The 26,259-nt window shown below is 39.2% G+C and overlaps 1 protein-coding gene and 1 long non-coding RNA gene across 3 annotated transcripts in view; one reads left to right on the top strand and one right to left on the bottom strand.

The window, feature by feature from the left end:
* Positions 1-352: 352 nt before the first annotated feature.
* LOC132525877 (uncharacterized) lies at positions 353-3,729 on the bottom strand. The gene is made up of 2 exons (XR_009542392.1): positions 3,275-3,729; positions 353-751 (listed from the first exon to the last, which is right to left on the bottom strand). It is a non-coding gene; the product is annotated as an uncharacterized LOC132525877 (long non-coding RNA).
* HIPK3 (homeodomain interacting protein kinase 3) overlaps positions 2,741-26,259 on the top strand; it is a 96,219-nt gene continuing 72,700 nt past the window's right edge. The window contains exon 1 of one of the 2 annotated variants that reach the window (XM_060159445.1): positions 2,741-3,244. The gene's annotated coding sequence lies outside the window, so the exon portion shown is untranslated. The remainder of the gene's footprint in view (positions 3,245-26,259) is intronic. The other variant, XM_060159446.1, reaches the window with a different exon arrangement.

The following is a 26,259-nucleotide window of genomic DNA, read 5'->3' as shown; positions in this document are numbered from 1 at the left end:
GAAAGATATATGGAAATTTGGCTTAGTCAGAGAAGTCAGGAGATTCTTCCCTGAGGAAGTGAGCGTTGAGTGAGTCCTGCAGGATGAGAAATGAACCAGTCTTTCCATGGCTCCCCCCGCCCACGTCTCCCCCCGCATCCCCATTTTATTAGATTCTCCTGTTCTGTCCCCTCTTTCCACCCTGTACTTTTCTTTTATAATGCCTGTTATTATTACTAATTATTTGTATGATAGCCAACTTTCTAGAGAGAATATAAGCTCACAGCGTGTCTCACTTTTCACCACTGTATTCTCAGATCATAGCACAGCACATAGTATTTAAGCAATATTTTTGAATGAAAAGATTATGAAATTTTTTGGCTATCATCTTTTTATTCATAAACTTTTTTTCATGTACAATTTAGTAATCTGCATTTTATTTTATTATTTTTTTAAACTATCATCACAACATTGTTGTTGTTTTTTAAAAAATTTTATTTTGGCTGCTTTGGGTCTTCGTTGCTGTACATGAGCTTTCTCTAGTTGCGGTGTCGTCGTGGAACACAGGCTCTAGGTGCGCGGGCTTCCGTAGTTGTGGCACACGGGCTTAGTAGTTGTGGCTCGCAGGCTCTAGAGCACAGGCTCCGTAGTTGTGGTGCACAGGCTTAATTGCTCCTCGGCATGTGGGATCTTCCTGGACCGGGGCTCGAACCTATGTCTGCTGCATTGACAGGCGGATTCTTAACCACTGCGCCACCAGGGAAGCAGTAATCTGCATTTTAAAAAAAACTTAACACTGAGAAATTTTCAATTTTTTAAAACAAATTTCATAAACTGGCTAAATCAGGGGCTTTGAAGAGTTATCTGGAGGTTGGTATTCTGAATGGATTGGAGAGGGAGAGATTGGAGGTAAAGAGATTAAGTTAGGAGACAATAGGTATAAAATGGAGGAAGACCTGAACTAATAGTGTTTATTTACTTATTCAGCTATATTTACTAAGGACTTATTATAAATCAGCTAGTGTATTAGGTATTCACAATACAATCTTTAAAAAAAAAGATGACAGGATCCCTTCCTGGAACTTACTGTGTCCTGGAACTTACTGTGTATCAATGACAAGGCTAGAAAGGAAAAAAAAAATCCTTACCCTTTTCAGCTTCCTTCATAGATGTAGCAATGCTGTAATAAGGAGAATGGAAGCCTTCCATTAGGGGTGACACAGAGAAATGTTTTGCAAAAATTCTGAAAGTTTGAAGTTCTAGTGGAATATCTTCCTTGTTTCACTGATAGATTTTTCTATTATTGTAACTTTCTCCTTTGAGTCATGTTTTTATCCTTTTTTGGTTCTTTTAACTATTACTTTTTTAAAAAAATCAAAAGTAACTAAATACTAAGTAAAAAGGAATGGCTAATATGCTGCTATCTGAGAGACAGTCAGTGTTTTGTTTTTCTATTTTGGAAAACTTTGCAACTGGTTATCCTCCCTAACTTGAAGAAAAGTGTTATTCGAAAATGTTATTTCCTACTGCCTCAGGGCATACTATCCTTTTCTCTTTTAAAGGTATTCTTCAGAATACTCTTCTCCCAGTTTGAAAAGCAGCAGGGAGTCAAAGTGTGGAATTAAATATGCAGCAATTTGCCACTCGCTTTAGGCCCTGCCTCAGTTAACGCAATAGAAAATGTCTGGGGATAAATACTTGTGCGGTAGATTCAATCCTCCTAGTGAAGATTATGAAGGGAACAAAGAGAGGGCACTTCCACTCCTCAGAGAAAGGTGTTCCCAAAAGGTTAAACACTAATTCAGGACAAAAGGAAACTAATATTTAAAAAGATTAACTCTGAATGATACTTAGGTCAGTTGTTTGATAGGGAAGAGAAGGAGGGAGGGAGTGCAGACCAGGGCTTGGCTGTATAACCTTGGGTAGGTAACCTAAACTTCTTTGAACCCCTGCCCTACTTAAAGAGTTTGGACCAAGGATCTCTAAGGTTCTTTCATCTCTAAAATTCTATGGTTCTGTGATTCCGTTGAGATGGGCCATTCTGTTGATTTCCTAGTCTCCATGAGGGAGGTAACTAGTCTCTGGGAGTGGAACTGAGTACCTTGATGGAGAATTATCAACGCAGAGGTGGGTGAACTTCATATTTACGGGGGTTTGGACCATAGAGATGCTCTTGGAAAATTTCCACGCGGGCCTTTTCCTCGTTCTTTAACCTGATTTTACAATTCCCTTGACACTTTGGGATGGGGGAGCGGGAAGGACCTATTTTAGACTGGGATTGTTCACTTTCAGCATTTCCCCTTATTATTAGACCTTAAAAAAAGAAAGAAGAAAAAAAAAGCCAAGAAACAGATCCCAAAGGGGTGGCAGGGGAAACTATGATTACGGGATCTCGAAAGGCCTGTAAAATCCGCTTCCCCATTTTCAGCCTTTCTTTGGTGTTAGGATCTTTTTACAATATATATTTTTGGCGGAGTGGGCCGAAGACTGAGGTTCGGAACAGTAAAGGGGGCGCTGGCGTGAGGGAGCTCCGGGTCAGACTCCCGCCGGCCGCAAGGCGGGCTCGAAGCTATCAACACAAGGGCGCGGCCGCGGGCGGGCGGGCCCCGGGGAGGGGCTTCACTGAGGCGCCGCGGGCCGAGCCGAGCGGGGCCGCCCGGGCTCGGCGCGCAGAGCGGCCGGGCGAGCGGTGGCGCTGCGGAGGCGGCGACCGAGGCCGGCGGGCGCGGAGGAGGGGCCCGAGAGTGGGGCGGCCGGCGGCAGCCGCCTCCGTGACGACTGCCGGCAGCGCGGCGACCTGAGGAGACCGAGCCGCGGGCCCCGCCGCCGCCGTCGCCGGTCCCTGTTGTCTTCCTTCTCCTCTCTCGGCGGGGGCGTCAGGAATGGGCCCCAACCGCCGCGGGCCCCGCACCGCGCGCCGCCCGTAGGCCCCAGCAGTGGGAGGCCGGCCGCCCGACCTCTCACCACCCCTTCGCCCTAGCCAAGCCGTCCCCACCCCAAATCCCCGGGAAGGAAGATGAGGGACACAGGTCCGGCGCTCAGCAGCCAGAGCAGCAGCAGCAGCGGTCGGGGGAGGGTGTTTCGCCGTTTCCTCTCAGCCGCCAGGACAAGATGGCAGCGGCCGCGGAGAGGGGCTGAGCCCGGGCTGGGTGGTGCCGCCTGCTGAAGCGCCTGGCTCCCTGTTCCCGACACGGCCCCGCACCCACCCCGGACATGCTCAGGGCTGCGGCCGCCCGAAGAGGGGAGAGCGCAGGCCTCTAGGAAGGTAAGTGAATAGGGCGAGGGGCGTACCCACCCCGGGGCGGGGGACCGGCCCCACCGGCCGCGCCTGCGTTCGGGGGGACCAGCGGGCCCCTCCCCTGGACCCTCGCGGGCCCGACGTCCCCCGGAGCGGTCCGCACCCGTTGCGCGTCCTGCACCCCCATCCGCATCCCCTGCGCTCATGCCCCGCGTTTCCGTCCCGGACCCGACGGGGTGGCGGGGCCAGGCGTCTCCCTTGAGGCCGGGGCGCCCCGGGCCCGAGGCCCCCGGACGCGGGGGCCGCGCGTGGTTCCTGCGCGCTGCGGCGCAGCCTCGGGGAAGCCGCGCTTGGGCTGGGCCAGGCCGGGCGGCCCCCGCCGCCTCCTGCCAGGGTTGCGCAACGGCTCTTCCCAGCAACCGAAGTTTTGTTTAGTCCCACATGGGGCCTCTTCCCTCACCGCAGCCTGGCCCGTCACTACGGAGACCTCTTGTCTTTCATTAAAGGGGAACAAACACAAACACACGCACGCACGCAATTTGAGCGCCGCGGCCGATGGCTGCGTCCCTGGCTTTGTGGCCCAGTCCCCAGCGTCGCCGAGCGGCGGGTTTGGAGGGTGTCAACTCTGGGGACGTGAGTGCGTGTGATTGTTGGGGAGGAGAAATGTGATCCGCCGCTCCGCGTCCCCCGCCGCGGCCGGAGGAAGGCGTGGCGGCCGCGCGGCGGGTCTGCTGCCGGCGTCTCTCGTTAGGGTGGCGGCCGCCCTCTCCCCTTCGCGGCGCTGGGAGAACTCGCGGAAAGACTTCGGATGAGCGAGAATGTCTGTTTTCCTGTCGGGAGGGAGACGGCTGTTTTAAAATGGTATGTGGCTCTTGGCCGAAGCCTGTTGTTTCCCAATCTTATCTCTGCTTGAGGAATTGCGCTTGAAGGGTGTGTGCGTGAATTACCTTGGACCTGTTACAGAGCAGTCATAACACGTTCAGTCCTTGAACCGTGTTTTCACAACCTCTTGCTGCCCTGTTAGAATTTATTTTTTCACCTGCCGTTCGCTGCTTCTCATTAAAGGAGCTTCTTTTAGCAACAGTGAAGTTTTTCAGATTATCGTCCCGTTTACAGGGAAAGCTCATGGTTGGTTCTGTTGTCAGCTTTGATGTCTCTCTGGTCTAGGGCCAGAAAAGTTAGCTGGTAAACCAGCCTGTGCCTGTGTTATGCATACCTTCTAGTAGTTTGGAGATGGGGGTGAATTTTTTTTTTTTTCTATTTTAGGTATTTGCTTGTTAGGTGTAGCTTCTGAAGTGGAAGGAGTTATATTTAAACCATTTCAGTTTATTTCTAAGATTTAATTGCTGGGCGCTTTAAAATTTTGAGAGGTTCTCTTGATCAAATTTTTGATGCAAACTTTTAAACAGGATCGTGTTTTGTTTGTAACCCAACCAAAGACATTTTAATCCTGCATTCTCGTTTGATTTTTCAGAAGCTAGGCATGCCTCACCATATGTTTGATAAGTCTAGATTCTGCTTATGCTTGCAAGTGCGGTGCTAATTTTATACAGTGAGCCATGATAAGATTTTGATAGGTCATGATTAAACTTAGTATTTAAGTAAACAAAATAAGACTGACCTTTTTATGAAAGATAGTTTTTATAGTTTTGTTAGTTACCTTATGTCTTTATATGCCACTTAAGAGTAATAGAAATGTAACCAACCAAATAAAGTTCCTTACTTTTAAATCAACAAGGTATTTCTTGGTATATTTATGGGTGCATTCCTAAAGTACAGGGAACTATTATTTATGAAATATAATGCTCAACCTGATTGAAGTTTATTTTTCTTTTATTTTTGAAACTTGTTTTTAATTTGTGTTAAGGTAAAGGTGGGCTGATATATTTGATACTTTGGACATTTCACTGTGCAGTTTTTTTCTTGCATTTATGGGAAAATTGAATAATTTGTCCCTTAATTTTTTATACTTTAGGGACTGTTTTTAAAATTTTTTTGTGGAGAGCCTTAGATTAAAACTATGTTTTAGAAAGATAAAATGAGCTTGAAATCTAGAACAGAACCAGCCATTAAATATTTCAGATTTATATTTGGACATTGCTGACTACAGTAGCTAAACATGCATATTAGGCAAGCAGATCATAACATGGTGAGCCAGCCTTAGTCTATTGTCATAATATCTTTTCCATTGAATTTGTCATTATATTGCTTATAAACCAGTCATTGGCTTCTGGGCATGGAGTTTTAGAGTCACATAAAAGTGGATGGTTTTTATGAGGTAATTCTTCTTGTAAACATGCTTGAAAAGAAGTTTCAGATCATACTATTTTATTTTTTTGGATCTTCTGTCATGGGGTATCATAAAATGGTGCAAATTACAGAGGTAGATTGCTGTAGCTAGTATGGCAGGGCACATAAGTATTTGTTGAATGCAGGTTATTGAAAGCCCCGCCCTCCCCTTTTTTTCTTGCAACTTAAAATAGCAACAGCTGTCAAGTGAACTTTTTGATTGAGCTTCGTTTTAAATATTTGATACATCAGCATTGAGGGCATCTATATGTAAGGGTGGAAGAGGAAAGTGTAAATTTCAGAGTGCTAAAATGCTGTTTCCCAAGCCTGTTTCACATCCATTGAATGGAATACTTGTTTGCATGTTATTTTCCATTTGAATATTAGAATGACTTATTCTGGTAACTTTTGAAGTTAACTTTCTTAATATGCTTTTCTGATTGTAGCAGTTCACCACTGAGGGTGATGATATGGTACATTAGAATTGCATTATTGGTGGTTAATTCAGAGGTTTTAAAAATAGTTTCCATTGTAACTTTACATATGTTTGAATTTGGAGATGAAAATGTCATGGCAGTATTTAGATTTAAAGGTATTCCAAGGAACTGTGAAATTTTCCACATTTAAAAATATTCCTCCAGAATTATTCTTGCCTCTAAACTATTAAAGGACATAAAGTAACTTGCTACATGATTATATTGTTGCTGCCAAAAGAAATCTTCATGTATAATTTCTGGTTTTGCAGCTGTCCTAATTTCCTAATATCTGAAGTTGAAACTCCCAGTGTGGTATGTTTAAATTGGAAGTTACTTTTGATGACGAATTCCTAGAACTTTGTTAAAATCAAGGAACCTGTCAGTGTATTTTATTACTTTTGAAAGGGTGTTCCCTCCCACCCCCCACCCCCACTTGCTGAAAGGGAAACCCTTTCTGTATGATACATATGTAAGTCTAAATAAATTATTTGAAATGTCCTTACTGGTTTGAAATGTCCTTACTGTCCTTACTGGTTCTGGATTCAACTGCTTAAAATACATTTTGTTTAGTACCTTTAAGCATTTAACATAAGTTGAATATAGGGATATAGATTTGGAGTAGAAGTTTTGAATCAGTGGAGGATTTTAGGATAGCCAAAGCACTTATGTGACCGACTTGAGGAAACACAGTGCACTTCTTTTGGTTGGATTGGTATAATTAAGAGTGATTTGGGGGCTTCCCTGGTGGTGCAGTGGTTAAGAATCCGCCTGCCAATGCAGGAGACACGGGTTCGAGCCCTAGTCCGGGAAGATCCCACATGCTGCGGAGCAACTAAGCCCATAAGCCACAACTACTGAGCCTGCGCTCTAGAGCCCACGAGCCACAACTACTGAGCCCACGTGCGGCATCTACTGAAGCCTGTGTGCTCTAGAGCCCGTGCTCCGCAACAAGGGAAGCCACCACAATGAGAAGCCCACACACCGCAACGAAGACCTAACACAGCCAATCAATCAATCAATCAATAAAATTGTTTTAAAAAAAGAGTGGTTTGGGGAAGAACAACTTAATGTTAGTGTGCTGCTTCTGTAGCTTTGTCACAGCTGTTGTTTTGGACTTAATCAGTTAGGACCAAGCTAGAACAGATATTTAGAGGATGTTTGTTATACATTTTACCTAAATGTTTGTTGAATTAGACCTTGACTGATTTAGCAGATCATGCTGTTCTCCTCAGTTGATACTTGGGCCATGTGTCACTACACAAAGGCAACGTATTGCCTAGATTCTGAAGCATACCACTGTATGCTAGGGTGTTAGAGCCTCTGCTCTTACTACTTGTGTGGAAATTAAAAGAACTGGATGAGTATTGGAAATACTATATATTTAGGGTGGCATTTGTAGTTTGGGGACAGCTAAGTCATTAAACTGATTTACTTTGTGTTTTATATTTAGTAGTTAATGCCAAGTCAATACTTTAAAAAGCTGTCTTATTCTAACAGATAAGTCTTTGAAATGAAACAAACCAAGAATAATATTTTTTACCTTAAATGTATTTTTTTTTGACCCAAATAATTTCTCTAATTTTCTGAGAAATTTTCACTGCTAAGGGAGACTGAATGGGAGGGAAGGTAGGGGGACAGATGAGGTAGAAGAAGCTGGGCTGTAGTGGGGGTGACTTAATTGGATTTGGGAGACTTAGAAATCTATTTTGATTTAAATGTTCAAGTTGCTAGAAACCAGGGTTCTCTTAGTTATAAGGTCAGTGAAATATTGTGGTAGCTATTAGCGGGGGCTAATCTTCGTTGCACTGTGTGGGCTTCTCATTGCGGTGGCTTCTCTTGTGTGGAGCATGGGCTCTGGGCGCAAGGGCTTCAGTAGTTGTGGCACGTGGGCTCAGTAGTTGTGGCTTGTGGGTTCTAGAGTGCAGGCTCCGTAGTTGTGGCACACGGGCTTAGTTGCTCTGCAGCATGTGGGATCTTCCCAGACCAGGGCTCGAACCCGTGTCCCCTGCATTGGCAGGCAGATTCTTAACCACTGTGTCACCAAGGAAGCGCCATCTCTTCTTTTGAAGATTAGATTTCCAGATACTTTTTCATGTTGCATTTTCTTTGCTGCTTTGTCTTTTTTTTGTCTCCTTAACCAAAAAGGTTACACCTAAAAGAAGTGGAGATTTAGAGAAGCATAAAGAGAAGTATAATACTTTGCTCCTTTGAGCTCTGCTTTTTTTTCCTTTAGGTAAGGATCTAAATTGTGAAAGACTGATTATTTAGTATAACTCTTGGTCACATTGAAAATAAAGGATTGCCAGAGGTGGTCAGATAAATTCTTTACTTTATATAATTATTAATGCTGGAGCACCTTTTCTAATTGGAAAAAAATTGTTTAGGCTTGATTGATATTGAAATAAATCAACAAAATATGAGTCACTGTCTCCCCACCTTTAAAATTTTGTAGTCCTTTATTATAAACTATATATATATATTTTTGTTTGTTTGTTTGCGGTACGTGGGCCTCTCACTGTTGTGGCCTCCCACTGCGGAGCACAGGCTGTGGATGCGCAGGCTCAGCGGCCATGGCTCACGGGCCCAGCTGCTCCGCGGCATGTGGGATCTTCCTGGACCGGGGCACGAACCCGTGTCCCCTGCATCTGCAGGCGGACTCTCAACCACTGTGGGAAGCCCTATTATAAACTATATTTGATTATATATGGCTTTGAAAATTGTCTTTAGAATTTGATAGAAAATATAAAACTTGGCTGCATTTGACTAGCCAGTTATTCCCTTTTAGAAATTAAAAAGTATTTGATTTACCAAAAACATTAGTTTTAAATTCAACTTCTTCCTACTTTGTTGTATATTATTCATAAATTAAACAAAATCTGTTGCAGTTTTTTAAAAACAGAATAGTAAACTTTGCAGAAAATAACTTGCTTAGAAAATGTTTTCTCCCCTATAAAGCAATTATCTTAAAGGCGTAAAAATTTCATTTGTGTCTATTTTGACTGTGTGTTATCTGTTTAATAATACAGTAAGAGTCTTGTAGGTTTGGTAAACTATACTACTTTAGATAAATAATGCTACAGTCTTAAATAGTTAATAAGTCAGATGGACTGATAACATATTGAAAATTGAACCTGAGTTTCTACAGACATTTTTTTAGAGTATAATTTAATACTTCTGAGGGCTTTAAATCTGTAATTTATTACAACTTCTATTGAGATTAAATAGGGTACAGTGACTTAAACTCACAATGAAAACTACTGGTTATATGCTAGATAGCCTATTGCTATGATGCTACGCTTCACTACATTCTCAAAACAAAAGAAAACAAACACGTTTTGAGCCAACTTGTAATCAGTTTCATCGGAGACAGTACAAGTATCTCTATAGTATATTAGTTGTAGTTTTGTATTTTAAGTTAGATAAGAATAGTATTGTGTTCAAAAGTATTAGCTTTTTTTTTTTTTTTTGCGGTATGCGGGCCTCTCACTGTTGTGGCCTCTCCCGTTGCGGAGCACAGGCTCCGGATGCACAGACTCCGGACGCGCAGGCTCAGCGGCCATGGCTCACGGGCCCAGCCGCTCCGCGGCATGTAGGATCTTCCCGGACCGGGGCACGAACCCGTGCCCCCTGCATCAGCAGGCGGACTCTCAAACACTGTGCCACCAGGGAAGCCCAAAAGTATTAGCTTTTTAATCTGGTTAGTATGCTTTAAATATTTTTTTGTAGCTGGATCACAGACTCTGACTGCAAATAAATTAATTTTATTATGGCAGGTAAAACAATGATAAAATAAGTGTTTGAAAACTATTTTATCTAGTTTGAGTGCCCATTAAGTGCAAGGTGTACTGTGCTGTGAATGAAGAGAGTAAGACATGATGATCCCTGCTTTGAGGAAGTAAATTTTATTTTTACCAGTTATTTTTACCAGTTTAGTAGTATAATTGCCTTATAGAGACGTGCTGTATGTTAATTTAAATGAAGGAGTTGGTCATTTCTCAAATATGGTTAATCTAGTTCTCTTGTTCTCTCAGGGTTTTTCCTTCTGGACATGCTTAATTCTTGCATTGCCTGAGAAAGTTGTTAAGGTTTGCCTTTTCTAACTATATTATTACCTTCTCAGTTTGGAGTACAGAGATCTCCAAACCTCTCTTATGCCACCTGTGGAAAGAAAATAGGTGAAAACAGCATATAGATAGAATTCCATTTTACTGTACTTTAAAAGCTATTGAAATTGCTAGCTTTAACTTATTTTGAAACCACTATTCAGAAGGGATATTATTTGTGTAGTTAATTTGTGTAAATCAAAAGTCTGTTTAACTTGGGCTCCTTAAAAACAGTCGTGCAAAGGGCAAGTATTGTCTTGTGTTGCTCCAATTATAGTTGTATATGATATATTCTTTTTCTTAAAATTGTTGTGGTGCGCGGGCTTCTCATTGTGGTGGCTTCTCTTGTTGCGGAGAACCGGCTCTAGGCACGTGGACTTCAGTAGTTGTGGCACTCAGGCTCAGTAGTTGTGGCTCCTGGGGTCTAGAGCTCAGGCTCAGTAGTTGTGGCTCGTGGGCTTAGTTGCTCTGTGGCATGTGGGATCTTCCTGGAGCAGGGCTTGAACCCATATCCCCTGCATTGGCAGGCGGATTCTTAACCGCTGTGCCACCAGGGAAGTCTTGTATGATGTATTCTTTACGAGCTTTGACAATTTGGTAACATTTTGATATTTTATATTTGTGTATTTAAAATTGAATTCTTTTTTGTTTGTTTGTTTGTTTGTTTTGTTTTGTTTTTGGCTGCACACCCCGCGGCTTGCGGGATCTTAGTTCCCCAACCAGGGATTGAACTGAGTCCCCAGCAGTGAAAACGCCATGCCAGGGAATTCCCGAAAATTGAATTCTGCTTGGAAACCTACTTAGGTTGTTAGGGACTATAGCATAATTGGTTCGCCAATAGCTTTTTTTTTTTTTTTTTAATTAGAGTATAGTTGCTGCCAGTAGCTTTTGCGTAGAAAATAGTTGGAATGCTTGCTTTGTGAGTTGCCCTAAGCCTAGTGTGGCTTTGCTGAAAGTATTTCTAGTGCCTACTTTGTAACTTGTAAAATCTCTTTAAAGTATCTCATATCTGAAGGTATATCTAGCTTGAAATTGTTTCATATTAATCTGACTGGAAGAAAATGAAATACCTCAATTTATAACCTATTAAAAGGTAACCTAATACCTTACCTTTTGGGGAAGGGTTACACTAAAAAGTATAAAATAGTATCTGAACTGTTCCTTGAGGTCAGAGACCATGTCTTAAAGGGTTTTTTTTATATCTCCTAAAGTGCCTAGTTGACATTGGGGAATCAAATATAATTATTATAAAAGTAATCAAATACAGGCATTCTATACTCATATCCTTTAATCAAAGGATAGCGTCTTTATTGAGTAGCTTGACAGGTACCTCACCAAGCAGTTGTGAATGTGTCATAGACACATTTAACTTCTCAGAACTCTCCTCTTCCCCTCACTCCTTAATTCTAACAGATGAGTCTGTTTCTTATGTAGAGGTTAACAGGCATGAATTACTCCAAATTTCCAGCCCTCTACCTCTGAGCATAACTTCTACCGCTACACACTTTGTGTTTTCACTACACTCAAGAAAAGAAACATCTCCTTCCCTCCAAGATTACTCCCTATTCTCTCTTATGGGTTTCATTCTGAATTGTGTTTTTCAGCATCTTGAACCTGTCTGATAACTTCCATTTCCCCCTTTTTCTTGGCCCTTTTTCTTCAGCCTTTTGAAATGGTCAGGTATCTGGCATCCTTAAGCAGCCATCTTTTAATTGTGCCTCCCCAGGTCTGTGGACCTATCTTCCCTACTCTGTTTCTTCCACACTTCGTAATGTGTACTCTAGCCTCTACTTGAATTTCTATTCACTTCTTAGCTCTTGGCAGTGTAGCTCTCTGTCCATGCCACTCTAGTGAAGTCTGATTTCAGGTAATGATAATGGCTTAGTGATAATTTTTACTGTTTGAATTTGCAAGGTTTCTATGAATAAATAATATTTTAAGTGATAACATTGTTATAAAATAACCATTTTGGCAGATTCATCATGTATAATTAATATGTAATCATTACTTTTATAGCTGAGATTTTATCTAGCCTCTTATGCGGTTGCCTGAAAAATGGCATGAGGTCAGTTTTGGCCAATAAGAAATTTTTAGTTATGAATTTCTCATCAGTAAACTAACTACTTTTTGGCCATTTTCAAGTGATTTAGCATGTTTTTGTTTATTTTATGCCATGGGATCAATAGTTAGCCTTAATTTTGAACTTCAAATGTGTTAGATATTACTTAGGCAACTTCAATCTGAACTAAGCTTTCTTTTTTAAAAAAATTATTTTATTGAAATATAGTTGATTTACAATGGGTTTATTTCTACTGTACAGCAAAGTGATTCCACTATACATATATATATAGTGTTTTTCATATTCCTTTCCATTATGGTTTATTATAGGATACTGAATATAGTTCCCTGTGCTATATAATAGGACCTTGTTGTTTATTGATTCTATATACAATAGTTTGCATCTGCTGATACCAACTCCCCAATCCATCCCCCTTCCCCCTTGGCAACCACAAGTCTGTTATATCTGTGAGTCTGTTTCTGTGAATTAAACTTTCTTTTTTTTTTTGAATTAAACTTTCTTAATCATCTTTTTATCTTTTTATATGTTTATGGCATTAAAAAACCTCTTTAGCCAGATAAATCTGAATAAGTTTTTATCATTATAATTCTGATACATAAAATTGTATAGTATCCTATATGACAGTGTGGCTTTTTACACCTGTATAAAAATTTGTTTTCAGTGTGTTTCTGTGGAGCTTGTTGTAGAAGAAATATTTATGTGACCCTTGCTAAATGCATATAAATCTGCAGTTTTAGTTCACAGCTTATTATATCCAACCCAACAATGTGTCACTTTAAGAAGTTAATGATTAGAGGTAGTCAGAGCCAAACAGAAGCAGTTCTGATAATTTCTAAGAATTCAGGGTCCTTTCTTTGAGAGTACTTTGTTTTTTTAAAGTGTATTTTTAAAATATTTATTTATTTATTTATGTTTGGATGCATCGGGTCTTTGTTGCTATGCAAGGGCTTTCTCTAGTTGCATCGAGCGGGGGGTGGGGTGGGGGGGCTACTCTTCTTTGTGGTGCGCGGGCTTCTCATTGCGGTGGCTTCTTTTGTTGTGGAGAGCAGGCTCAATAGTTGTGGCGCATTTGCTCCACAGCATTTGGGATCCTCCCGGACCAGCGCTCGAACCTGTGTCCCCTGCTTTGGCATGCGGATTCTTAACCACTGCGCCAACAGGGAAGTCCCATCTTTGGGAGTACTGTTGAGAAGCCAATGGTTTTCTTTACTCTTTAAGGCTCTATGAATTACATTGTTCTAGTTTTTTCTGGCTTTCTTAAGGATACCTTTTGTGAATCTCTGCCCTGTCCTCTTCCTCAAATTTTTGTCATGAGAATAAGAATGAGATCTTTATTTTTCTTAACATAGTCTCATTTCTGTTCCTTCTGTTGTTTCTCACTTGATACCATAGAGTTTCCTGAAGCACAGGATTTCCTGATGCCATTGTGAAAGATCATCCTCAGTTCATAAGGTATATATGACATTTAAAATTTGAAACTCGAAGGTTTCTGCATTTAGAAAGGTTTTTGAAGGTACTTCACTGAGTTCCTGAAAAAGGGCATTTATATAAAGCGGCATATCTGGCAACCAAATATGAATAGAGAAAACATAATTGAAGGGAAGAAAAAAACAGCTTTGGATTTATCAGTGTAGGTCACATCATGACCATGTAGGGTCTTAACATAATTTGGGAAGAACAAGTAGTTGAATTTTTTGTTCCAGTTTATTTTTTCAAGCCCTAAAATGTCTTTCATAAAGATTTTTTAAAACTAAAAGTACTAAAATCAAGCTTATACAGCTGTAACTTTTTGTCTTTTCAGCTCTTAGAAATGTAAAACTGTTGTTAGTGTGTGCCTGTGGGGCAGCTACTGTTACCACTTCACACTGGTTTTTAGACTTCTAATTCTTGTAGCATACATTACTCTGGAGTGATAGTACTCCTTCAGTAGTACTGAATGTAGAATGCTGTACAAAAGGAGAATGTAAAAGTTGTTTATTTAGCATAGCCCATAATTTAGAAAAGTTTTATAGAACTTGACCTTTAATTCTGTAAATGTTCATTTAGAACTTTGAACTATTATCTCTTACAAAAATCTTATTTGTCAGCGTAATCTTTTCCTTTATATTGCTTTATCAACAGTGGACATTTGATCAAATTATTAATCTACGATTCAGCTTCCTCTGAATTGTTTCAGAGGTGTTTTAGGTTAGGAGATATTCTTCTGGTAAGGATCATTTGATCTTTGCCTTCTTAGTCTTTAATAATTCAGGCTTTAAAGGATTTTTATAAGAAATAAAAGTTTTGTGGTGGTTCTTTTGGGACAGATTTCCTACAAAGTAGAAAATAATTCATTTGGCTTTCTAGTAAGGGAGTTGTTGATAACCTAAAGATGTAAAGCTGTTTAATTTTTCTAGCAATCCATTGATAGGTATTGGTATTGATATTGTGTGACAAATTTAAATAAAGTTTACTTTTGTACGTGTTTTATAAACCAGATGTGAATTATTAATCTTAAAGTTTACTACAATAAAGAGTGCTTCAGGTGAACTTTTCATTTTTATTCAACTTTTCAGTCGATATTTCCATTTCTGAGTTTTGATTTTTATATAGCTTTAAAAAAAATGTAGAGAATTATATGCTTTAGTAAGCGTAGTTCTTAAGTACTGTTTTTAATTAACTCTTTTCTAGCCTTTCTAAAGTAAAAACTTGTATTAACAGGGTGAATTCTAGCAGCTTTGAAATGTCCAACAGATCACTTTCTGTTCCAAAAGTTAGAATGTTTTGCTAAGTCAGATGAAGCTTGTTATTTAACATGCTGATTTGTGTTATAGTCAACACATTCCCTAGATGCTTTGCTCACAATACTGCTGGAAAATACCCAAGACTTTAGTGTTTTCAAATAAATGTTTTGTGAGTACCTGAGACAGCAGGTTTATTTTTTGAAGCTTTACAATTTGTGGTGGTTCATTTATATGAAAAGGTTTCTTACATGAGATGTTTTAGTGTCAGTAATTTCCTGGATATAATACTGGTAAAATGACCTGCTTAATGATATAGGTATTAAAATGTCCAATGAAGATTTAAACTTACTATTCACACTAAAAACTTATTTTCTAGTGCACCCTGTCTTTTATTTCTAAGAAGACATGCTGTTTTGTCTTTTATAAATATGCACTTTAAACAAAGTAAGTGAAAAATGGAAGTGTAACTAGATACTGCTTTTTATTGCCTGAATATTGCTAGTCATATAGTTCCATTTTCTAATTCCTATTGTAGAGCCTTGTATAGACTAGTACTAAGGTTCTCTGTCTTTCAAGAATGAGAAGACCTTTTTAGTTGAATTTATTGGACCACATAGTGAAATACTAATTTTAGTCTCTGTTGATTGAAGGAATTGCATAATGACCCAAAGCTCCAAAAACCAATGTGAATTAAGTAATACTTTTTTTTTTTTTTTTAAATTTTTGGCTGCGTTGAGTCTTCGTTGCGAGCGGGCTTTCTCTAGTTGCGGTGAGCGGGGACTACTCTTCGTTGCTGTGTGCAGACTTCTCATTGCAGTGGCTTCTCTTGTTGCGGAGCACAGGCTTTAGGTGCGCGAGCTTCAGTAGTTGTGGCTCGCGGGCTGTAGAGCTCAGGCTCAGTAGTTGTGGCTCACTGGCTTAGTTGCTCCGTGGTGTGTGGGATTTTACCGGACAAGGCTCGAACCCGTGTCCCCTGCACTGGCAGGCGGATTCTTAACCACTGCGCCACCAGGGAAGTCCCAAAGTAATACTTTTAAATGAAAAGATTTCCTCTCACTGTTTATGAAAACCTTTTTTTAAAAAATTAGTGCTGGCACGTGATCCCATGGACTTGCTCTGTGCCTGAAAATTCTGGATTTTAGGTGATCTGGGCCATGCCTAAGATATTCAGCAGTTCATTCCCAAATGAGTAACCCTTGAAGAGCAGCCTTGTGCAAGAAAAACATTATTTTATGCCTGTCACTCATATACTTTTTTTTCTGTTTAATTTGTGACTTGACAAAAATTCTAACCTACAGAAAATTTACAAGAATAGTACAAAGAATTCCTCTATATATTTTTCACCTAGATTCTTCAAATGTTAACATTTTACACCATTTGCATTTACCTTTTCTCTCTACATCTGTATTTTTTTCCTTCAACTTTTTGTAAGTTGCAGACTTGACGTCCATATACACCTGATTTTTTTCCTAAAAGCAAAGACTGTTTTGTTTTATGTCTATGTTTTCTGTAATCTGAAAAGTTTCTCAGTCTTTGTGTTGTTTCCTGATATTGACATTTTGAAGAATACTGCCAGTTATTCTGTGGAATGGCTCTCAATTTGGATGTTTGTTTTCTTGTTCTTGGACGTATCACAGTGACGTGTATTCCTCTCAGTACATCATACCAGGAGGCATATGATGTTGATATATCCCGTTACAAGTGATTTTAACATTGATCACTTGGTTAAGGTGGCATCTGCCAGTTTCTTCCTTTTGATTCGTATGTATCTTGTGGGAATGTACTTTGAAATCTATGGCCATGAAGGGTCTTGCAAGCTAACAAATTAGCCATGGCTGCTGGCAGAAGATAGACTCTGAGGTCAGAGCTAAAGGACTTTCGTACTCAGCGATAGTGGTAGTCAGTGTGTCAGTATTTCCTGTTTCCCCAGTTCAGTTCCCACAGGGTGCTGTAAACAGGGCCCGGTGACTCCTGCACAAGAGGAGTTGCGCTCCAGGAGGGGAACCCCAGGTTTAGGAAACTTTTATAAGGGGCAGTGAGCCTGCCTGACATGCGCCCAAGAAGGAGTCATTATCTTTTGTTATCCTGGACATGAAACAACCTGCCCTTTGCTCAGGAGAAAGACGCTATCTCTACCTTCAAGGCTGTTCAATATACAAATATCCTTGAAAGGAAACTGCAGAACAAAGGCATTCAGTGTCCCTGCTTGCAAGACATGGAGAAACATGAGAGATCCATGGTGAATTGTCTCCCAACAATAATATCCTGTTATTCTTGAAACTTTCACCCACTAGGTTTTGTTTGTTTTTTTTTCCTTAAATTTTACTGGAGTATAGTTGATTTACAATGTTGTGTTAGTTTCAGGTGTACAGCAGAGTGATTCGGTTATACATATACATATATTCATTCTTTTTCTCACCTGCTAGTTTTTGCATCCATTGATAATTCTTGTTTGAATCAATTATTATGATTGTTGCCAAATAGTTAATTTTTAATTCCATCATTCCTTTATGTTTATTAATTGCTTTTCCCTCTTTCCTGACTTATTCTCCATGTCCCTTACTCATGCCCTCTAGGATAACTTCCCAAGTAAACTACCTGAATGCAGGCCTTTTTATAAGAGTCTACATTTAAGGGAACTTGGGCTAAGTCACAAGGTACCTCAAACTCAGCATGTCTAAAATTGAGTTAATTTTTCCTCTCTCATTTCTCCTTAGAAAAATTTTTTTTTTTTGTTAACATTTGGCTATCAGGTTTTCAAGCCAGAAACATGTTTTAATTAATTCCTTCCTTCCTTCACTCGTCACCAAGTTCTGTGGTTCTGTCTCCTAGCTACCTATAGCTAACTATTGGTAATCAGTACTCTTATTCTATTACTACTGCTTTTGCTTGGGCTCTGATCAACTATTATCTGGATTATCACCCTAGTCTTTCAACTGTTGTTTCCATTTTTTTTGGCCATACTGAGCGACATTTGAGATCTTAGTTCCCCAACCAGGGATTGAACTCCTGTCCCCTGCAGTGGAAGCGCAGAGTCTTGACCACTGGACCACCAGGGAAGTCCTCCATTATTGTTTCTTTCCAGTTTACCTGTCACAAATTTGCCTGAGTAATCTTTCTAAAATACAAATATGATTATATTGATTTTTCTATTTAAAACCCTTCAGAGGCACCTCATAGCTCCTTACTATGGAAGACAAAGTTCTTCATGATCTTTCTTTTTAAGGTTGTCTTTCTTCTTCTCAAGGATCATCTTTTTACTCCAGCTGCCCTCTCCACTGGCTGCAAGTTACGTTCTAGAGCAGAGCTTGGCATATTTTCTTAAATGGGTAGATGGGAATTATTTTAGGCTTTGCAAGTGGCATATGATCCCTGTTGCATGCTTTTTTTTAAACCTTTAAAAATATAAAAACCATTCTTAGCTCGTGGGCCATACAAAAATAGTCTGGGTTGGAGTTGACTAACCATAATTTGTGGGCCCCTCTTCTAGCCAAATAAAGCTAATGTCATATTTTTCATTAGTCTCTGCTCTTTTATGTGCTATTGGTTTGTGCTATTGGACTATCCCTCCTAAATAGCAGGCTTCTTCTCATCATCCTTCAAAATTTAGCACAGATTAACTTCTTACTGAATACTTCAGTGCTCCTTCAGGGCATATGTTAATCATCCCCTTTACTTTGCTGCCTGTGTGCTTCACACATCCTTATGTTACTGCCGTCATTAGTGACGTAGTTATGTGTATACATGTGTTTGCCTCTTGCTAGAAGGAGCTCATTGATGAAAAACATACTTCATTGCTAAATCTTCCTGCTCCTAAATGTCTTTACTTGATTTGAATTGAAAGAAAAATTTAAAAATTGAAAGAAAAATGGGATGAAATAGTGTATGGCTGATTGAATACGCTAATAAAATATATCTAAAATGGTTATATTTTTCTAACTTTTAAAAATACAACTAATTAAAGAGGTTATTCTATTCTCTGGTAGATTTTTTCTCCTTCTTTATTTAAAAATTAATGTAAATTTAGGCTATGAAAGTACAGAGAGTAGTAGTAGAACCAACTCCTATGCAGCCGCCACCGTGGGTGCAAAATAGTTCCTGCAGTTGAAGCCCCTCCTTTTCCTTTTCTTCCTGGCATGTTTATCATTTCTATGCATGATTTTATACTTTTACCACATACTTAACTATACCTAAAACTGCAATATCGTTTTGTCTGCTGCTGACTTTAAAATAAATGATACACGCTGTTTTGCAACTTGTTTCTTGTTCTACATTGTTGTTTTGAGATTTATCCATGTTGATATATATATAATTTCAGTTAATTCATTTTGCTGCATGTCTTTTATTCTAACATGCACAATTTTTCCCATGTTTAACATCTTTGAAATTATGATACATCTTAATCAGTGTCTTACTTTTATAATTGTTATTTTTTCTTTTTTTGTGGTACATAACTGTATGGTGACTGTGCTATAAGCCACAGTCATTGTGTATGTTGTATGAAAAAGCCACGCTACTATATCCATCCCTTTTCTGACAATTAGGTTATTTCAAAATTTTATCATTGTGCTGCAGTGAACATTATTTTACCTGTTTTGTTGTACTTACGTGTGAGAGCTTCTCCAGGTAGGGTATGTACCTGGGAGAAGACTTGCTAGATTATAGACCACATCCATTTTCAGCCTTGCTTTCTAAAGTGGTTGTACTTCTTACCCTACCTAGTCTATAAGAGTCTCTGCTGCCCTGTTCCTCTTCAGCATTGGGTGTTGTCCTACCTTTTGTCAGCCTGATGGGTTTAAAATGGCATCTTCCTGTAGTTTTAATTAGTATTTTTCTTATTACTAATGAGGTTGAAAAATTTTTTTAAAAAGCCTTTTGGCTTCTATTTCCTTACCTGTGAATTGCCAGCTCATACCTTCTACCCATTTTTTACTGTGTTTTGCTAAACACACTATGACTTCTTTAGATCTTGTCAGTTATGTATGTTGCCAGTGTCTTCTCCGTATCTGTGGCTTATCTTTACTGTATCATTTGATAAATAATAGTTTTAAGTTTTAGTCAAGTCACATTTTCCAATCTCTTCCTCTTATAGTTTGTGCTTTTTGTATCTTGTTTAAAGAAAACCTTTCTTCCTTTCTATCAGAGGTTTGTGGTTTGTTAAAAATGTAACATAAATTTTAAACTGAAAGGGAAAGATTCCTCCCCTCCCCCCTTTTATATTTATCTTCTAGAAGGAAATTCTAGGACCTCAGTTGGAGAATAATTAGAGCCTGTGGGTGTGAAATTGTTTAAATGTAATGAGGGACAAATATAGCATTATAAACTTCTCATGATAAATTCACAGGTGGTCATTATAGGATAAAAATTTGGGAAATCACTAACTGGAGACAAGTTTTGTGTCTTGTGTGTGTATTTTTTTTTAATTAGTGAAGAACTCTCTGTTTGGATGGGGTAGGGTGAAGTGGGTAAACATACCAAAGTGAAGCAGATAGTTATCTGTTCAGTCCATGCAAGATGTAAAGGAGTTATAAATGGCTTTACCTTTGTAGGCTGTACATGTTAAAGAACAAATAAGGAGTGACTATATTTTGGATAAACTAACTTGATTATTTAAAAAATAGTATCCCAGAATTTGAATGTACAAGTGAAAATTTATGAAAGAGTTTTCCATTGGATTTAATTAACAATTCTTCCATTTCTTCCACAAAATATGATGTTTCTTTGATGTTGTCAGAAAAAACATTGGTAGGTTCATATGTATTTTATTATCATAAATTAAAGTTTGGGTACTAATGAAGGTATCTAGACTTTTCTTTTCCCTCAAGTAATTGAATCTTTAAACTTCAAACTTGCAACCTGAGAACGAGGCCAACCATCTGTTGTCAGGGATAAGTATGGTAAAGGTAGAATTAAAATATATGAAAACATTGTTTGATAATCACAGTGGATGTAGCTATGAGACATTAAAAAAGTGAATTTGATGTAACTTTCATAGATTATTAACTCATTTGTCATTTGAATAATATGTTGAAAATTATGTCAGTTAGTAGGAATTTAAACTTCAGCCCAAATAATACAGCTGTTGGTTAAAGGTTTTCATTTGTGCTATCACCATAATTATTTCAGGAGCTGATTTTTTTGGGAAATATATACAACAAACTAACGTTAATTTAAAGTTATATTTATGAATTAATCCAAGATAAAATGGTTAAAGGGGCATCACAGTAACAAATACTTGTGCAATTTATAGCTTTGTTCAGTCACTCTAAGTAAAAGTGTGATATTTGTGTTTAACATTCTTCTCTATATTTGATGCCTTTCAGTTTTAAAACTCTTAAGAAAAATGTCCTTTTATCCCTCAATAAAATGATGACAAATTTTCAGTTGAAACAGACATGAAATTCTGATATTGTTTGCATTGTGTCCAGTTACAAGTATCAAAAAAATGATTCTGAATGAAACTTTATTGTAATGTCTTAATATCCTTTGAAAATATTCATGTGCCTGAAAATATTTTAAAAATGGAAAAAATGAAGCTTTTTCTAAGTATATTCATGAAAGCAAAATCTTTAAGTCTATGGATAAACCAAGCTGGAACAATCTATTATTTACATGAAACTAGATTATGGACAGTATTGTTACCTTGAAGATTTCCTTCTATCTCCTTTGATCTCTTTGCTTGTCAGACCTTATGAATCCAAGACATAGTCATTTGTACAGAAATTAGAGTTGTGATAAAACTGGTGTTTTCAATATCCTATAAAAAATAAGTGAAAAGATTTGAGACTATAATAGCTTGAGGCTTTCTTTATTCATTTAACTCTGTGCTAGACTTTGTGAGGAATGCAGAAGTAGTGTAAGAACGGCATCATTTCTCTTTGGCCCACTACCTAGATGAAGTAGGTTGACCCTGCTGTTTTGCAAAAGATTTTCTGCAGTTTTTTAAAATTAATTAATTAATTAATTTTTGGCTGTGTTGGGTCTTTGTTGCTGTGCGTGGGCTTTCTGTAGTTGCAGTGAGTGGGGGCTACTCCTTGTGGTGTGCGGGCTTCTCATTGTCATGGCTTCTTGTTGTGGAGCACGGGCTCTAGGCACACAGGTTTCAGTAGTTGTGGCACGCGGGCTCAGTAGTTGTGGCTCGCAGGCTCTAGAGCTCAGGCTCAGTAGTTGTGGCACACGGGCTTAGTTGTTCCACGGCATGTGGGATCTTCCCAGACCAGGGCTCGAACCCGTGTCCCTTACATTGGCAGGCAGATTCTTAACCACTGCGCCACCAGGGAAGCCCAAGATTTTCTGCAGTTTTGAAAGTCATTCTAATGATGTGCAAACCTCCTTTCTTAGAATGACTAAATTACTTCATTTGCATGTGTTAATAAAAATGCTTTTGTGAAGACCACCTTCCCCAAAGTACTTTTACTGAAAAAGTTTTGCCCTTTAATACTACCTCCCCTAAAGTGCTTCACTTCTTCAAAGTTCATCATACCTGAAATGTTTCAGGAAAAGGATTGAGAGCTACTGTATTCAGATTTAGAATTTTGGGTTCTTTTGCTCTTAAGCATCTTTAAAAATATTTTTGTGTGTTACATAAGAGAAATGTTAATTTTGAATCTATTTTACTAGAAGGAGAGGAACTAGAATTTAGCAAGGAATATTGGGAGTTTGTGTGGTGGGAGATAATCAGAAAGAGATGGTAGATCAAAGGAAGAGATAATATTTTGAGGACAGAATGTGAAGTACTGTGTTGATATGGGCAGGTCAGATCTTGGGGTTTAATTGAGCTGAGGGAAGGAAAGAGGATTATGAGAGGTGACTGGATCCAATAAAGACCAGAATAGGATGATGAGGACTTGGTAGTAGGTCAAGAAGCCATGGCTTGTGTGTGGGGGGTGGTGGTGTTATTGTTTTATTTGTTTTTTAGCATGCTCACTGAGTTTTTACAAAGTACATTTCAGTCTTTTTGTCTTATGCTAATCATAGCATGCCGAAAGACAGTTGTAATCATTGCTGAAAGGCAATTAACGTGTATTTGTGTGATTTGACTAAAAACACATTATTCCATTAGTGAATTTAGTACTACTCTAGCTGTGTAGACATGATACCATTACTGTTTTCACACAGGATGATTCTTTAGCTCTTAGCTTTGAAGCTGGTAGATTAAAGGTGAATTTGTACATTTTACCTGATAAAGGGGTCTCAACTTTATATTTGTTTCCTGTTCCATTCTATCTCCCTTTAAAGAGTGGTAATAAGTTCACTTTTGAAAGTGAACTGTACTTGTGTCTACTTATTTTAGTATAGCCTGGAAACAGAGTTGATGGGTGTGTTCAGAAAAGAAATCTTAATGCAGGGTTTTATGTAACAGAATCAGTCGTTTACCTTGATCTAGTGTAGCTGTTTGCTGATTTCCAGTTGAATGAAAATATTCCCTAAGGTAATGTTAATTGAGCTGACTTTTTTGTTTGTTGTATTGACAAGTCTTTTTTTTTTTTTTTAATTGTGTAGTACGGGCTGTGTATTTAATGTTTTGGTCTTTTATCCCTGTTTATTATGAGATAATCTTTTAGTGCCCTGAGCCTCTCTTTAGTTAAAGGAAACCTTTTTCCTGTGTTTTTAAAAGGATTTTGTTTTGTTTTGATTTATTTCTTCTTGTAGATCTTTAGAAATCTTCAATACTGATCACATTTCCTTTTTTGTATCTTAATTAAAAAAAAAAGTTATTTATTTATTTATTTTTGGCTGCATTGGGTCTTCATTGCTGCCCGTGGGCTTTCTCTAGTTGTCGCGAGCGAGGACTACTCTTCTCATTGCGGTGGCTTCTCTTGTTGTGGAGCGTGGGCTCTAGGCACGTGGGCTTCAGTAGTTGTGGCGCGTGGGCTCAGTAGTTGTGGCGTGTGGGCTCCAGAGTACAGGCTCAGTAGTTGTGGTGCACGGACTTAGTTGCTCTGCCACATGTGGGATCCTCCGGACCAGGGCTCGAACCCATGTCTCCTGCATTGGCAGGCGGATTCTTAGCCACTGCACCACCAGGGAAGTCCCTAAAACTTGATGTTTTTAGTAATTTAATAATTTCTATACTTTTCAGTGATGGTCTGAAAGAAGGGGGTTTGTTCAGTAATCACTTGGGAATGGGTTTCTGTAGAGCTTAGTCTTAAGTGTAATGTTTAATATTCATCGATAACTCAAATGAAAAAATACAAAGTTTACGTGTTATAGCTACTGATGACATCAAGCTCTAGGTGTTAGTGCAGCCAGTATTGATGAAGAATTAGATTTAAAAAAATGGAGATTTGAAAACCACAGTAAGATACCCCTTCATACCCATTAGGATGGCTATTGTTAAAAAAGAAGAAAGAAGAAAATAACAAGCATTGGCAGGGATGTGGAGAAATTGGAACCCTTGTGCACTACTGGTTGGAGTGTAAAATGGTGTAGCTGCTATGGAAAACAGTCTAGTGATTCCTCAAATTAAAAATGGAATTACCGGGCTTCCCTGGTGGCACAGTGGTTGAGAGTCCACCTGCTGATGCAGGGGACACGGGTTCGTGCCCTGGTCTGGGAAGATCCCACATGCCGCGGAGCAGCTGGGCCCGTGAGCCATGGCCACTGAGCCTGCACGTCCGGAGCCTGTGCTCTGCAACAGGAGAGGCCACAACAGTGAGAGGCCCGTGTACTGCAAAAAAAAAAAAAAAAAAAAAAAATGGAATTACCATGGTAATTCCCTGGTGGACCAGTGGTTAGGACTCTGCACTTTCACTGCCAAGCTCACGGGTTCGATCCCTGGTTGGGGAACTAAGATCCTGTAACCCGTGTGGTGCGGCCTAAAACAAAACAAAGCAAAAAACAAAGGAATTACCGTATAATCCAGCAATTCCGCTTCTGGCTATATATACAAAAGAATTGCAAACAGGGTCTTGCAGAGATGTTTGTACATCCATGTTCACAGCTGCATTAGTCACAATAGTTGAATGGTGGAAGCAACCCAAATACCTTTTGATGACTGAATGGATAAACAAAATATGGCATAAACATGCAATGGGAAATTACTTAGCATTAAAAAGGAAGGAGATTCTGACACATGCTGCAACATGGATGAACCTTGAAGACATGCTGAGTGGAATAAGCCAGTTATAAAAGGACAAATATTGTATAATTAAACTTATAGGGGGTACCTAGAATAGTCAAATTTGTAGATACAGAGTGTAGAGAGGTGGTTGCCAGGGGCTAGTGGGAGGGGACAATGGACAGTTGTTTTAGTTTTCAGAGTGGGGGGGAAAAGTTCTGGAGGTGGAAAATGGTGATGGTTGCACAACAGTGTGAATGACCTTAATGCCACTGAGCTGTGCACTTAAAAATGATAAATTTTATGTTATGTATGTATATTCTACCACAGTGTTTTAAGGAAAAAAAAGTTTAAAAATTGAGATTTGAACAAGTAGAAGAAGAAAGTTGAGTGAGGAGAATGCAAGGCATTATTTACCTTTAATTAAATGTATTTGTGATATCACAGGATATTTTAAAGAAGAACCTGATTATATATAGGGCTATGTATAAGTTTGGCAGAAAATGATCCAGAACTTTGATATTGGCTAATAAATTGAATGTAAGATAGTCTAAGTATTTCTATCTCTGCTACCTCCCTCTGTTTTCAGAAGGCCTGATATTATGTGTAATAAGAAAAAAAAAAAAGAAGAAACCATATCTTTATGGTTAGTGGTGGTTTAGTTATCAACATTGGTTACATTGCTGTTTTGGTAATTGTAACAGGATGTGAAGAATTTGAATAGAATTCAGATGAGTCTTAAAGTTTTTTAGAGGCTTGGAAAAATAAGGCCTGTACCTGAGATTATTAAGCCTGAGGAATGGAAACTTAACGGTTGCTCTGACAGGTGTCTTTTTTTTTTTTAATAAATTTATTTATTTTATTTATTTATTTTTGGCTGCATTGGGTCTTCATTGCTGTGCATGGGCTTTCTCCAGTTGAGATGAGCGGGGGTTACTCTTCGTTGCGGTGCGCAGGCTTCTTATTGCGGTGGCTTCTTTGTTGCGGAGCGTGGGCACTGTGAGCCTGGGCTTCTGTAATTGCAGCACACGGGCTGAGTAGTTGTGGCTCATCATGGGCTTAGTTGTTCCACAGCATGTGGGATCTTCCCGGACCAGGGCTCGAACCCTTGTCCCCTGAATTGGCAGGTGGATTCTTAACCACTGTGCCACCAGGGAAGTCCCTAACAGGAGTCTTGACTGTCCTTGGAGTGATTTTATAGGCAGTTCCAGCTCACAAAAGGGTGGTATTTCAAAACTTCATTTCTTAGTCAGTTGGTAAGAACAAATGATAAAGTCATGAAATATAACTGCAGAGGTATAACAGTATATA

This window comes from Lagenorhynchus albirostris, chromosome 9, assembly GCF_949774975.1.
Source record: "Lagenorhynchus albirostris chromosome 9, mLagAlb1.1, whole genome shotgun sequence".
Taxonomy (NCBI): Eukaryota; Metazoa; Chordata; class Mammalia; order Artiodactyla; family Delphinidae; genus Lagenorhynchus; species Lagenorhynchus albirostris.
The sequence above is the reverse complement of the archived record's forward strand: the minus strand, read 5'-3'. Positions and strand labels throughout refer to the sequence as shown.